Genomic DNA, 15,126 nt, shown 5'->3' on the forward strand with positions numbered 1-15,126 from the left:
CATTAATAATATTTAAATATTTATATATTTGGAAATGTCTCAGCATAAGTCTTGTCACGAAGATCATAAACTAATGTTAATAAAATAGATAATATGGAAGGCATCAAAATACTAAAAGTTTATTACGTCATTCGCTACTTTGAACAGTTAAGGTCACTATGAAATGAAGAATAAATATTATGATTGTAGAGTACTGGCGGCCATTTTGCTCAGTTCTCGTGATTTTTACCGCGCGTGACACGTCATAGCTGGCCATCTCGCTCTCGCATGCTTTCCGCATATAGCACCATTGTAACCCGACACGTTTCTTACACACAAGCAATTTCACAATACGGTCCACACTTTCACAACTAAATTGTTTTGATTTATTAACATAAATAAATTAAGAATCCACTGATATCTCATGACAGGATTGTTTCTTTTCTTGTAGCCTCCGTACAGCTTCGGCAACAAGGGCACGCTGTTCTAACAATCTTTCCACGAGATCAACTGGTTCTTGTTTTCTTATGTAGTAAGGTGCAGCTCTCGCTCGAGCTTGCAGGTGAAGCTTTTGCTTAAGACCTAATGTAAGTTCTTCAATGGCAGGTAATCTGTTTGAAGCTATAGGACGCCTTTCCTCTCCATTTGAATTACGGCTGTCATATCTAGAGGTTTCTTTCAACATATTAGTAATCACTATTAATACTAAGAAGTACGAGTTTCACCGGGGACGTACAACAACGTTTGCGAATGTAGAATGAATGAACGACTGAGCTGAGTCGACCCCAGTGTAGCAATTGCGGGTCTCCGCGGGGGTAGCGGGGAGGGTATGACGTAGTCAGATGCGCAGTCGTGCCGGGCTGTATACAAACAATACGAGGGACGTAAATAAACACGAGACAGACCCGACACGCCTGTAATGTGAACGGTGTTATCTTTGTGTTAGTGTTAGTGGTTCAACTCGTCGGTCTACTTGATGTTTATATAGGTAGTGGAAAAATCTCTTGTCAGTCATACATGATAGAATAACTGATAGTTTTACACAGTACGTTTATGATTTATTCTTCTAATCTGTATCTGATTTTTAATGCGGTCATGGCTGAATACAATGGCAGCTGACCTATATGGACGTGTAAACGATGTCAATATTATCATTACCTATTATAATTCTTGCATAATATAGCTTTCATAGCCAAACATTTTATTATTGACCTGTTCTTAGCTTTAGTCACTGTTCGACATCGATTTTTTTAAATGATAATAGTCTGATGCAATATATTCATGATATTATGACGGTTGGCAAAGAATTTTAATTAATAAGATTAAATAAAGTCAAAAGAAATTAAGACTTTTTGTTGTTCGTTTCATGTGATTGATAATAGATATATTAAATGAGTAAATTATTTTGGTATTAGTATTTAATAGTTTGCTAGGTGAATTGTTATCAAATGCTTTCTGACTAATGTAAGCTATCAGAGAATTCCGTAAGTAAAATAAAAAACAAAAATATTTGAGACAGGAGATTTTTATGCCTCCACATCACAAACATATCGATATTAACGATAAAACGTTTTGAGAACATTCTTAATACGAAACATTTTAAGCCCTAAGGTAAAGTAGTTACGTTCATATTTACTTTATATTGGCAAACACTGAGTCAGTATTTGTATAATGTTTGTATGTAGTAGTAATCTGGCCGTTTCGCTGAACCAAAACTAAAAACGGACATTGCCCTCTGTTTTTATGCGATTTTTTCCTGATGTGTATTGAGTTTGTTGGGACTCTTATGGGTATTTTAAAATCCAGTGTTTTTTGAATTAACATGAACCATAGAAGGACAGAAGTTTCCAGAATACATATTACTTAAGTACATTGATTTTATTTTGGGTTTTTAAATGACGCGCGTACTTTCTAATAATATTAATTAATGTTTTGTCGTTAGAAAAGTAATAATTACCAACTTAAAAAAGGGTCATAATATGGGGAATAAACTTTTAAGCCTTAAAATTTATAAGTTATAAACATATACCCTTGAAATTGTAAAAAAAGTTAGTTTAGTAAAATCTAAGCAATGATCTCAGGCAATGATTTTCACATTACGTACACGTTGATAAAAGTAGTGACATCACTAAATTGTACAAAATTCATTTCAGTTCGATTTGAAATTGCCAATTTTTTTTTTATAATTTTGATAAACAAGTAACATAAAATAAGGATCTAATATGAAAAAAAGTTGAAAAAAATGTTATGTAATAATAAATCGAAGAAATAAAGCACAATAAATAACCATCTTTAAAATAAACTAATATTGAAATGAAACATTACTATATTTTTATACAATAGGTAGGTACCTATGTCATTGACTTTTTAATAGCATGACCGTTGTAGTGCCACATTTTTTTAACAACACACAAAAAGCATAAATAAGGCAGTCAATAAACTGTACTACGCAATTACAACGTATTAAATGATAAGAATTCCACAATAAGTAAAGCAAAGTGAATTAAAGCGAAGAAAAGTAAACAATATGTCAAGAAATTTGTTTTGTTGACAATATTATCAAAATACACAGCTTGGTAGTTATCAATGTTTAGTTTCATGTATAGCAACAAATCAGCAATTTCAATAAAACCGATAAACTTATATAGACATGTCTACCGATGCAATAATCAATTAAATAGATTTCCGCCATATTGACCTTCAAAAGAAAATTTAACAATATTTACAAATTTTAAATTAGTGTGAACTAAACACAGCGTAGGCATAATGAAACAACTTTTTCAGATTTTATCGCGGTTTATTAAGTTTCTTTAAGACACGGGAGGATCCGTGACCATTCTTGCTGTAAAGTATCCTAAACGTCGGGTCGATATAATGAGTGAAATTCGCGTAAACATTAAAAACAGCGTAAGCATGTTATCTTTCCTGGCCTCGGCCTCATGACAAAATTGTATGAAGTTAATGAATTTATCGAGTATGGTTGTGCCATCTAGTGACAAGTAGTAAAATTATTTAAACTCTATTTTGGTTCAGTTATAATAATACTAGCTATAACCGTGTGAATAATTCGCACTAAATAAATATATTAATTATCACTTTACAAAATTACAAAAAAGTAGGTATACATGAGTTGATTTGAAATTGAACAAAAAATTCGTCAAACATGTTGACGTTGTTTCAAATTATATATATATATATATATTAATAATTAATTAATTTATAAAACAAATGCTATAATAAATTTTTAGTTCTTGATGCCTGTTCCGTCATCGTACTTTTCGTAGTAAATCGTAGTTTTTACGTTATAATCGATGTTCTGTGGCTATGTTTCGATATGCACTGCGACCACTGTACAGTTGACGTAAAGTATATATATATATTTTTTTTTTTTTTTTTTTTTTCGAATTGTGGAGTGCTGTTGGCGGCCCTAGCGGCCTTTACAGCGTCACCGGTGAGAGGGGCCGGGCACTTAGGCAAACCGGCCGCGAAGGAAGAATGGGAGCCCTCTGGGAGGGCTCGGGGGGGAAAAACGCCCGCCCTAAGGGTGTCTCCTAGCGAGATCGCACCTCGGCTTAGAGCGTCATCGGAGTGGAGGAGGCGCTATGCGGAGCGCTGAGACGGCTTACGGACGGTCAGCTACGCGCCTAGGCGCGTGCGAGCCGTCAGAACGCGGGGACCTCACCGTCGCCGGCGGGGGCGGTGTGTGTGTGTCTTGTGTGTGGTGGTGTATATGGCGTTAAGCGCCGTGATCCTATCGTCAGGGTCGGTTAAGACGTGCATGGGACGCCTTTGTACGGTCTGTAAGTTTCCTCTACCTACGTATTTGCAAGCCTCTGCTACAAGAGGATTTGGGTGACTGCGCGCTCTCTCAAAATACGCTGTAGCGAGTATTTTGAGGTGCTTCGCGATTGAATCGATCTTAAGGTCGCGATGTAAGTCGACATTACGCACGTACCACGGCGAGTACGTGGCAGTGCGTAGAAACTTGTTCTGAATGATTTGGAGCCTATGGATGAGGGTTGGCTCCACATGAGCGAAGATGGGGCACGCGTAGGTCATAATAGGTCGTATGCAGGCCTTGTATAGTGTCGTTTTATTTCTAATAGACATTTTACTCCTCCCGCATAGCAGTGTGTGCAGTCGGCCTAATATGAACGCTGCCCTGTTTCGGACCCGGTTAATGTGGGCTTTGAATGTAAGTTTACTGTCGAGTATAACACCTAGGTATTTTGTTTCCTTTAGCCAAGGAATCGGGGTGCCGAATAGGGTTATTTTCCCGAGCCGACCTTTCGTCCAGAAGACGCGTCTGGTGTGCTTAACAACGTGCACTGCTGCACTCTTTTCGGGATTTACTTCGATTCTCCATTTCCTAAACCATTCGCCGAGGGCGGTGGCCGCGGATTGGAGTCGAGAAGTTATAGCCTCGACGGAGGTGCCGGTCGTGAAGATGGCCGTGTCATCGGCGAATAGGGCCAGCTTGGTGGCTTTATTTTTAGGAATCGGGATGTCATTCGTGTACAACGAATATAGAAGCGGTGAAAGCACCGAGCCCTGAGGGACTCCGGCGCGAATAGGACGGGGCGAAGACAGAGTGCCGTCGACCCGATATCTGAAGGTGCGATTTGACAAGAAGTCTCGTATGATGCGCACGAGATTATCTGGCAGTTCTAGTTGATAGAGCTTGTATATCAAGCCGTTATGCCAGACATTGTCGAATGCCTTAGCGACATCGAAGAATAGAGCCCCCGTGGTGTGAGTACGGGATGTGGCGAAACCTTTTAGGATGTGCTCCGTTAAGCGGTGCACCTGGTGGACTGAGGAGTGATGGGCTCGAAACCCGAATTGCTCGTCAATGAGCGGAGAACGCATTTGTTGCGTGGCAGCCTTGAGGCGGGTGTGAATAATTTTCTCATACACCTTACCGAGAGTGTTGAGAAGACTAATGGGTCGATAGCTCGAAGGGAGGTTCCTGAGTTTTCCAGGTTTGGGGATTCCTATCACGGTCGCCTCTTTCCACTGATCGGGGAACGAGCAACCGGCCAGAAGGGCTTTGTAAATCATGACGAGCAGCATGATAAGCTGCTGAGGAAGGCGTTTGAGCGTCTTGTTGGTGATTCGGTCGGGACCCGGGGCTTTTTTCGCACGGATCGCTTGGATCGCACGGCTCAGTGCTTGGGGAGTATTGGCTCTCCAGACTACTCGCAAGGCACTCGGCCTTGTCCAGGTCGTCAAGGGCTGGCGGGAGATTCGGCCTAATGAGGGGAGGTGTAGAGGCTACGGTGACGCCACGGAGTCTCTTCGCCCACGACCAGTAAGCGGTGTGCGACGGGGTGAGTTCTCCTAGACGTCTACTATAGTAGTCATCCCTGAGGTCGGCGAAGCGAGCTTTCACCTCCCTCTGTAGGGAACGGAGTTTCCTCCGATTGTCGTCAGTCGGGTAAGAGTCATGGGCTCTGGTTTGTGCGTTTTTACGCCTAATGAGGTCTCTTAACTCCTCTGGGAGCTGCCAACGCTCGCCCGGGCGGATTGGAATCTCCCGAGAGCAGTCATCAATCTTATTTTTAATAAAGGAAGTTAATTTTGATGCGGCCGCTTTAGCTACGTCTACCGAATCGATTGTGTCAGGTATGCCTTCAAGGTGGGCTGAGTCTAGGGAGCTAAGCTCTGAGTCGAGCTTTGTCCAGTCTATGACTGTTTTGACGGGTTGGTGGAGATCCGTATCTGGTCCTAGCTGGATTAGGACGGGGCGATGGTCTGAGTCAAGCTCTGATAGTGTCTCGATAGAGCGTAACTGGAGTGTTACGCCCTTGACGATAGCTATGTCGAGCACGTCTGGTGAGTGATTTGTTCCCCTAACTGGATAGCGAGTGGGTGTCATGGGCGCTAGGACATCTATGTCTAGAGTGGGGAGTGACGTCGGTCTGTCTAGTTCTGTTCCTCTGCAATTTCTCGTGCGGGAGTTCCAGCGGGGGTGTTTACTATTTAGGTCGCCGGCCAGAAGGACCGCGCTACCTGTTGAGAGTAGCGACCTAATGTCGCTCTCGAGCAATCTTTTGGTGGGAGATAAATAAACTGACGCGATGGTGATGGCCTGGTGGCCCGTCATACTGAGTCGACACAATGATGCTTCGATTTCGCTAAGCGGCGGAGGGTCTAACGGCACGCAGTGCAACGACTTTTTGTAATAGATAAGAGTGCCGCCGAGTGCGGTGACTCTGTCGTTTCGAACAAAATTATAATTAGGCACGTAAGGTGCTCTATGACCCGGTTTGAGAAAAGTCTCTTGCACTAGCATGACGTCGACCGGGTGTTCCCTCAAGAATTCACATACCAAGTCAAGTTGTGGTCCAAGGCCGTTTGCATTGAAAGTAATGACACTGAGCGAACGTGGTTTTACCCTAGCTTTATCAGTCATATTAATTTTAAACGTCGAAGGACTCTAGTACCGCTGCCATGCGGTCTAATTGTGTACGGACTTCGGCTAGGTAAGCTTTCATCCGTTTGACCTCATCTTTGATGGGAGTCGGTTCGACTACCGACTGTGTGGGGATAGCCTTTACATAAGACAGAGGCTTGTTCCAAGCGTTAGCCTTAGGGGCTACGCTTGCGGCCTGAGGGGCCTTATTGTAGGTCGGGGGGGCTTTCGAAACCACCTGCTGGGTTTTGATGCCTGACTGTTGGGGCTTAGGAGCCTCCTGTGGGGCCGGCGTTACCTCTGTGGTGGTTTCCTGGGTCGGCTTCCTCTTTTGAGAGGTTGCTCTACCGCGCGTTTCCCTCGGGCGACGCTTGCGCGGTGCCCGCGGGCAACCGCGGTAGTTTGCGGGGTGTCCTTCTTGCTTACACAGCACGCAACTGGGTGGGACATCGGGGTCGGGGACCTTACGGGGGCAGTCTGTGGTGCCATGGTCACCTAGGCACTTCACGCACCTAGGATTTGCGTAACAGTTAGACACTGGCCGGGTTCTCCGCGGTTCTTGGGGGCCTCTACGGTAAGCCCGGAGAGGTGGCAGACCGTTTTGACTTTGAAGATGGTTTTCCCCTCAGGGGAGAGTTCGAGAACGACTAGTACCATGGGATACGCCGCTTTCGTACGTGGATGGTACATGCGCGAAACTTGTTTGACGGGGTATTTCTGGCACAGGAGGTCCGTCTTTATGTCCTCCGTGCTCAGTTCCGAAGGTAAACCGCGGATGACTACGCGTAGTTGACGTTCGTCATCTAACGCGTATGTGTGGAATGAGATTTTCTCCTGTCTAAGGAGAGACGTGAGGCGACGGTGGGTTTCCGAGTCCTTGACTGTGACTCGGATGCCCTGGTATGTGGATTTAGCCGACTCTGGGCAGATGTTTTTAATCTCCATTTTTTTGGAGATAGAGCTCCATGCCGCTTTGTCCTGGATATAGACTGGCGGTGGTTTTTTCGGTGCTCGGGTGGACGAGGGCGCTGAAGACGCGGAGAGCGATTCACTCGCTGAAGTGGTGGGGCGTGTTGCGGAGGGAGCCGCGGGAGCGGCGGGTGTGGGGTGTGCGGGGGCTTCGCTGCGTGCTGTGTTCGCGCAACGTTTGGATGGCAGCGGCGTTATAGAGGCCTTGACCTTCTTTCGCTTTCTACTTTTTAAGACGGGCTCGAACCCGTCTGAGTCGGAGGAAGCCGGAGAAGTCGGCCTCGACTCCTGGGACGAATTGCTGCGACAATCGGAATCAGTTGCTATATCCATTTCGAAGTTACCTCGGCGGTCTTCGTCCCTTTCGGGAGAAGCCGGGCCATCAGGAATCGAACCCGATATGTCTCTATCGATCTCATTAGTGAGGTCATCATAAACCTCAGGGTATTTTCGTTGGAGAAGGCTCAGAAGCTTCTCCATTGTTTTGATTAAGGCGTCCATAGTGGACGCGGGGAATTTCTAAAATAAGGCAAAAATGTTGTATCTCCCCTGCCGTGGGGCAGGGGCGAGTGAGTACCTACTTGTGTACTCTAATGTCTCTGCCCTTAGGTGGCCGAGATGTGTGCCTAAGACTAACCTGTACCTCCGAGTGTGTTGATCGGCTCCGGGAGAAGCTGATCCGCGCGCGCGAAGACACTATAATAGTCCTTTGCACTTATATTGTCCGAGTACACTACACTGCAAGTCCGACAGTCTTTAACCTATCACACGAACATTGCACTACACTGACCTACTAATAGTTCAATAGTCCAATGTCCGTAGCACTGCACTGGTAAAAGTCCGATAGTCCGTGGCACTGCACTGTAGCTCGGCGAGTTGCTCTCTCAAGAGCGAAGCGGGGGCGACTGGGCAGTCGCCGCGGGGGCTCGCGGTCACGCTTGGAAGCGGACGCGAGCGGTCGGCGGGGGCCGAGAGGGTGCGTGTGAGCGCACAGCGGGCGGTCGGCGGGGACCGGGGGCGCGCGTGTGAACGCACAGCGAGCGGTCGGCGGGGACCGGGGGCGTGCGTGTGATCGCACAGCGGGCGTTCGGCGGGGACCGAGGGGGCGCTAGTGATCGCGCGGCGAACTGTGCCTGCTTGACGTCCGACTAGGTCGGGATGTGGCGGCAGACTCACGTAAAGTATACTGTGAAGCTGTTCCTTTATAGCCAGTTATACTGGTTACTCTTTAAAACGGAACGCAATCCCGTATACTGTCAGCCCAAGAAGCTTATATAAAAATAAGCTACTTGGGTCAGCCGCATTTTTTGACGCAGCATTCAAATTTCACACAAGGCAACACACATGAGTTCGCACCGTTTTTGGCGTGAATTTGTGTAGGCCTATGTCCAGCAATGGACTGCAATAGGCTGAAATGATAAATGATGATATAATATATTTAATTAACCAAAGTATGTAACCATTGCAATCTATGTATTTTTGCCAGTTTTTAGGTAGCTTATTGATATCTTTACTAAAAAAAAAAAAAAAACATTTGGACGGGAATCAATAAGAAGGTGGTTTGGACTGCCCCATCGCAGTTGAATTTTTTCCCTGGCAAGAAGTTATCCAAATTTCAAAAGAAAAAACAGAAATAGTAATCTGTTGGAGCAAGGTCCGGGGAGTACGGTGGATGTCTTAGACATACCAATTGAAGCTCCTCTAATTTGGTAGCCGTGTGTTGTGCAGTGTGTGGTCTTACGTTGTTCTGAAGCAGCTGTGGCCTAGAGTGATTGACTAGCCTCGGTTGTTTAGCAGCTAGCTTACATCTGCCGTAATTGTCTGGCCAGATTCAATAAAGCTGCAGTGGACGATACCGGCACTAGTCAACCAAGTAATTTTAAAATATTATTAAAAGGAGTCCCTTTAGGCAAGGTTCCGAAGATACTGGCAGCGTTCCCCCTTTGAATAGCTAGACTAATTCTTTGTCCAAAGTAGCTGCCAGCTCTTCGGTCTCCTGTGACGTCGAATAACCTTTTTGCTATTTCCTTAAAAAGTGTTATAGCACTAGGACCCCGCGGACCAAGGGTCTCGACACCGAATGGGACAAAATCATATTATTATTAATCATTTAGTATTTTATGTTGATACGAGTAGTAAACATTTTGTTAACTTTGCGACACTTAGGTGATTGTTAGCCTCATACTTTATGTATGTAACAGTGATTTAAATGTTGACTTATATTGTTATACATTTATTGTGCTATTGTTTCGTTAAATAAAAAAAAATATCTTCTATCTCTAATATGTTGTAAACTTTGTACCCAGATACACAAACTCATACACCTGTTCAATTTGTTTATCTCCAATCACGATATTGCAGTTTGCACTGACACTGCCTCATCTCTTTCAAACACCATCACTATCACCTTCTTTACATTCATCTTCATTCCCTTTCTAACAAAAGCTTCACTCATATCAGTTACCATCTCCTGCAACTCCTCGGGCGAAGACGCAAGTAATACTTGATCATCAGCATAGAGAAGACATTTGACGAGCATCTTATTCATTCTCAACCCATTTTCATTCTCTTTTAACTTTGTCAAACATCCATGAACAGATTAAACAGCCACGGTGACGCTACACATCCCTGTCTAACCCCTTTTTTCGACATTAAACCATTCTTTTATGCATCGTTTATGTATATAACCGTCAAATACCGTTCAAAGACAATGTTGACCATAATTCATTCCTCACCACTCTATCATAGGCCTTTTCTAGATTCACGAACGCGCAATAGACTTTCTTGTTTTTAGCCAAATACTTTCGGCTATGCACCGCAAAGAAAATACCTGATCCCTACATCCCATTTCCTTTCTAAATTCCGCTTGTGCATCCCATACTTTTTCGTCTGTTTCACTCACAACCCTTTCAATCAATAGTTTCACATACAATTTACCGACGACGCGACGCTGAGAAGGCTTATACCGCGATAATTTATGCATTCCTGCCGTGACCCCTTTCCCTTATACAATGGAACGATTACGGCTTTGCACCAGTCTCTCGGTACTTGCCCATTTCACCAGCACAAATTGAAATGGCGGTACAGCTGGCTAGCCACTATGCCCTGTCCAGCCTTCAGAATCTCGACGGTAATCCTGTCATACCCTGCAGCCTTACCTAATCTCATACTTTTCAACGTTTTCACTATTTCATCCATGTTTATTTCACTTTCATAAACATTTATACACGTAATTGAAGTCGGTTTTTTTCGTTTGCGAGTAAACACAATTACTTTTTATTATGTTGGAGGAAGTTTTGCAATAGCGGCAGGACTTTTTAATTAACAAGTAAAAGTTAATGGCTCTATGTAACGACTCTGTGTCCAAAAATTTAATGTAAGTTACGATAATGACACTTTATAATACATGACACATAATAAATAAACAGTCTTTATCTGTTAAACAGAAAACAACCCATAGTGGTAATTTTTTTGAACAAGCTTGTTGGACATTGATGTGACATAAGATGGCGAAATTTTGGTTAAGTTTCGGTTGTGTGTGGCGTTCTCTTGAGAGTATCATTCGATTGCAAATACTGGATTTTTCATTTACGTTTTGATATTAGGTGAATATACGAGAATCACAGGCTTAACGACATTTGAATTACCATTACTCGAGACACACTAAGAGTAAAAAAAAGGAAAATAATGGTGAATCACGACATTGTCGATCGCCAAGGAGTTTTTTAGAACATGAGTTTGTTTGAAAGTGAGGCAGTAAATATTATGAGAGCTGACAAAAATCATGTTTTAAGTTAACGGTAACTACATTTAGTTCGAGCATAAGCTCAGTAACGATGCCAGCTAACTAACGACTGGGGCGAAGAGCAACGATGATAAACGACTATGGACATAAATTAAAAAATACATATATGTCTTTTTTGATTTACGATGGGTATAGTTAGACTAAGATCACTTCAAGCTATCGCAGTCCACTGCTGGACATAGGACTCTACAAGTTTGTGCCAAAAATGACGTGAACTCATGTGTATTATCCATAGTCACTACGCTGGGCAGGCGGGTTGGTGACCTCAGAGCTGGCTTTGTCGCACCGAAGACGCTGATGTACATACATATCTATTATACCGTTAATATAATAACTGTTAATATTTGTTGTTAATAGCACTGTTTCTAAATATTTTTTCTCAAAATGAAGCTTTTTCCTACTAAAATTGTAAATGCAATAAATGTTATCAACAAAACAATTGCTGATATAAAGCTTTGCTCATCCGTACATACCTAATGCCTATAGTAACACAATAAGTGACAACGACTGGCTGTAAGGTCTGTATATGAGAGATATCTAGTTTTAGACGTCTATAGAATAAGAGGGTATCAGAAGTCAAAAATATGTTTTTAAATCATTTGTTTTTCAGGTTTCTACAGATGTCACGTATATTTAATTGTTACATCTTACCAGCAGTACCTTTTTTTGTTACTTGGGGAAAATCCTCATGGATACTTACAGCGCGGAGCACCGGAGAGGTTATGTCAGACTTATACTGACCAAAACCCACCATGTGTGAGCAGTCATCCGTCTAGGTGGGGCGAGATGGGGTCGCGCTAGCATTCGCCACTTTACTAGCAGTACCTACACTTTGAATGTGAATAAAATTGTATGGTTCATTTTGTAGATAATAAATTAGACGATTTATTACCTACAACCGCTTCGTTTATAAGTAGTTTATATTTTTATATGTAAATACAGTAGAACCGAATACGTTTGCCAATCTATTTATAATAGGTATCCTACTCTTCAAAATTTTGGCAACCATAGTGACGGCAAGAAATCCGGTCAACTGGACCAGATCGAACACTTCCTCATTTAGTAGTACAGTGTATAGAAATACACTTTAGTATGAAGTAATTTATGAAATGTAATAAAGTAATAGGCTAAACTAATGTAGTTACTATGTAAAGGAAAGTTATTCTTATATTATTACTAGCTGACCCGGCAGACCTTGTCCTGCCCTATGTGTTTGTAGATTACGAAAATACAAAATATCACTTTAAAATGTTAAATTGTGAATTGCGTGCGGTCATTTTTTTTATTAAAACTTTTTTGCACATAGGAATAGAAAACGATTTATAATCAATAAATATTATCGGCCACCTTTGTAGAATTATATTAGGTACTTATAAGTAATATAAGTCTACAAAGGTGGCTGATACCAATTTTTTTTAATGTCACTAGGTTGGCAAACAAGCGTACGGCTCACCTAATGGTAAGAGATTACTGTAGCTTATAGACGCCTGCAACACCAGAAGCATCGCAAGCGTGTTGCCGACCAAATTCCCAATCCCCCCCAGGAGCTCTGGTCACCTTACTCACCAACAGGAACACAATACTGCTTGAAAACAGTATTATTTAGCTGTGATCTTCTGTAAGGTCCAGGTACTACCCCAGTCAGGTTGCTCCATACTTTGAGCAGGAAATTCCTGCTGTGCCCTACCTCAGTAACATTTCTTCCAGGCAACCTTTATTTCTTCGAGTATTTTTACCATATTTCCGATAATTCAGTTTCTGACAATATTTTAGATTTTTAAGATACGCAATTCAAAATGAAGATATATTACACGGCTTAGATGAAGTAAAAACAAATCTATATAACGTAAAGAAATATTAAAAAAGTGCAATCCCAGATTATCCCAGTGAATTGTCCCATAAACGCGTTCAACTCCTGATGGCAAGCTACAAGTATGAACCTATCGGTAGCTCTTGTAAGCATATATCAGTTAACTATCGTAATACACTATACAGTATTGTGTTAGCATTTGTCAAACTCTACAACCGCAATAGGCATTTAAAAACTTTACGAAAAAAAAGGTTTATATAATTTTAGCCCAGACTATTCTAAACTGCACTTTTGACTTAAAAATCGTTTATAAGTTGCGCCACAGTTGCATCTGGTGTATCGTGTATGTACATATGTCATATGCACCTCTATGTTGTATTGTGTTAAAGGTCAATAATAAATTCAATACGTATACATAACAATTTTGTTTCATAATTTCCAGGAGTATTATATATCTGTTCTAGATAATGATCACTCTTCTTGTAACCGTATATTATACATTATGTAAATATTTGCTCTATTTACCTATACATATACTTTTAATTAATTATTTTCTATTCTGATAATTTAGAAAATAATTAAAAACCAAGGCTTGGCTAGATAAACACTGTAATAGAAGGGTGTGTAAGGAAAATATTAAATTTAATCGAATTTACTCGTGGTTAAAATGCAGTTATAAATTAACTAGCAGTTGCCCGCGGCTTCGCTCGCAAAGAAAATGATAGTAATAAGATAGGAGCTAAAATAGTGTATAATTAGGTACCTTTATTACAAAAATTTATTCATGATCACTTTGTGTCACGTTTATGGTTACCTTTCGTGCGTTAGAACTACAAGACTGCTCGCAAAAATCACTCTCAATCACGTTTCATGCAACAGTCGTGCGATAAACAGTCTTCCCTTAGGTTTTTCAAGCCATTTTTAGTTAATTTCAGTAATACGAACTAAACCTCTTATTTTACCATACAGAATTTCCGTAAACGCTAGGATATTTACTTATGTTATATGCAATCAAAACCTTAAATATAAAATTTCTTGCTTCTAAAATTTCTACTTCCGATATGACAGGATAACATCTAATATAAATTGAGGGGTAAAAATTACATCAAGACTAAAAAAAATACATTTCAATTTTTATTTATTTTTTTATCTTTATCCAATACCTAACCGGGTCTTAAAATAAAGGGTAGGTAAATAATATTTATGCATTTGGATGTGAGTGATTGATTTTCCCTCAATTTCAAAAATACTGATCAAACGTCTATGGAAAAAGTATAAAGCTCCTTACTCTAGAAATAACGGATTTAAGTTTATAATTTTTACAAAAACTTAAACACACTTCACTAATTTTTAATTAGTAGTCCAGAACTAAAATTTGACATTTTCGGCTTCAAAATAACGAACCTTCATACAAACTTGTAAGAGCCCTTTAGTCAGGCCCTATCAAAAAATCCGTTCTTAAGAGACGTCTACTAACTACAAACCATTTCCCTGCCAAATTTCATATTTATTTGTTCAGCGGTTTTTGAGATTTCAGATGAATCAATGGCCTACCGATTACTTACATAGATAGATAATAGAATATGTTACTAATAGCGTAGGTTATCACATCAGCCTAATACAGTCCACTGCTGGAGACATGACTCCACAAGTTCGCGCCAAAAATGGCGTGAACTCGTGTGTGTTGCCCATAGTTACTACGCTGGGCAGGCGAATTGGTGACCGCAGGGCTGGCTTTGTCGCACCGAAGGCGCTGCTGCCCGTCTTCGGCCTGTGTATTTCAAAGCCAGCAGTTGGATGGTAATCCCGCCATCGGTCGGCTTTTTAAGTTTTATGGTGGTAGTGCAACTGTGTTATCCCTTAGTCGCCTTTTACGACACTCACGGGAAGAGAGGCTATATTCCTGCTGCCGTAACTACACAGCACATATAACGTAGGTATATTAGATATATTCAATAACAGATGATTAAATCCATTCCAGATTTAATAAAAATTAAATTAAATTAAGGACGCAACCTGCGTTGACACACTTGCTCTGTCTCATGTCAGGGAAAGAGCCTTAAAAGCGGGAGCTGCAGCGGAAAAAGCTGTAACGACTAAACGGCACAAATATTCGTCACCGTTTCCAAATTACATCTTTGTGCCGTT

Source organism: Melitaea cinxia, chromosome 16, assembly GCF_905220565.1.
Source record: "Melitaea cinxia chromosome 16, ilMelCinx1.1, whole genome shotgun sequence".
Lineage (NCBI taxonomy): Eukaryota > Metazoa > Arthropoda > Insecta > Lepidoptera > Nymphalidae > Melitaea > Melitaea cinxia.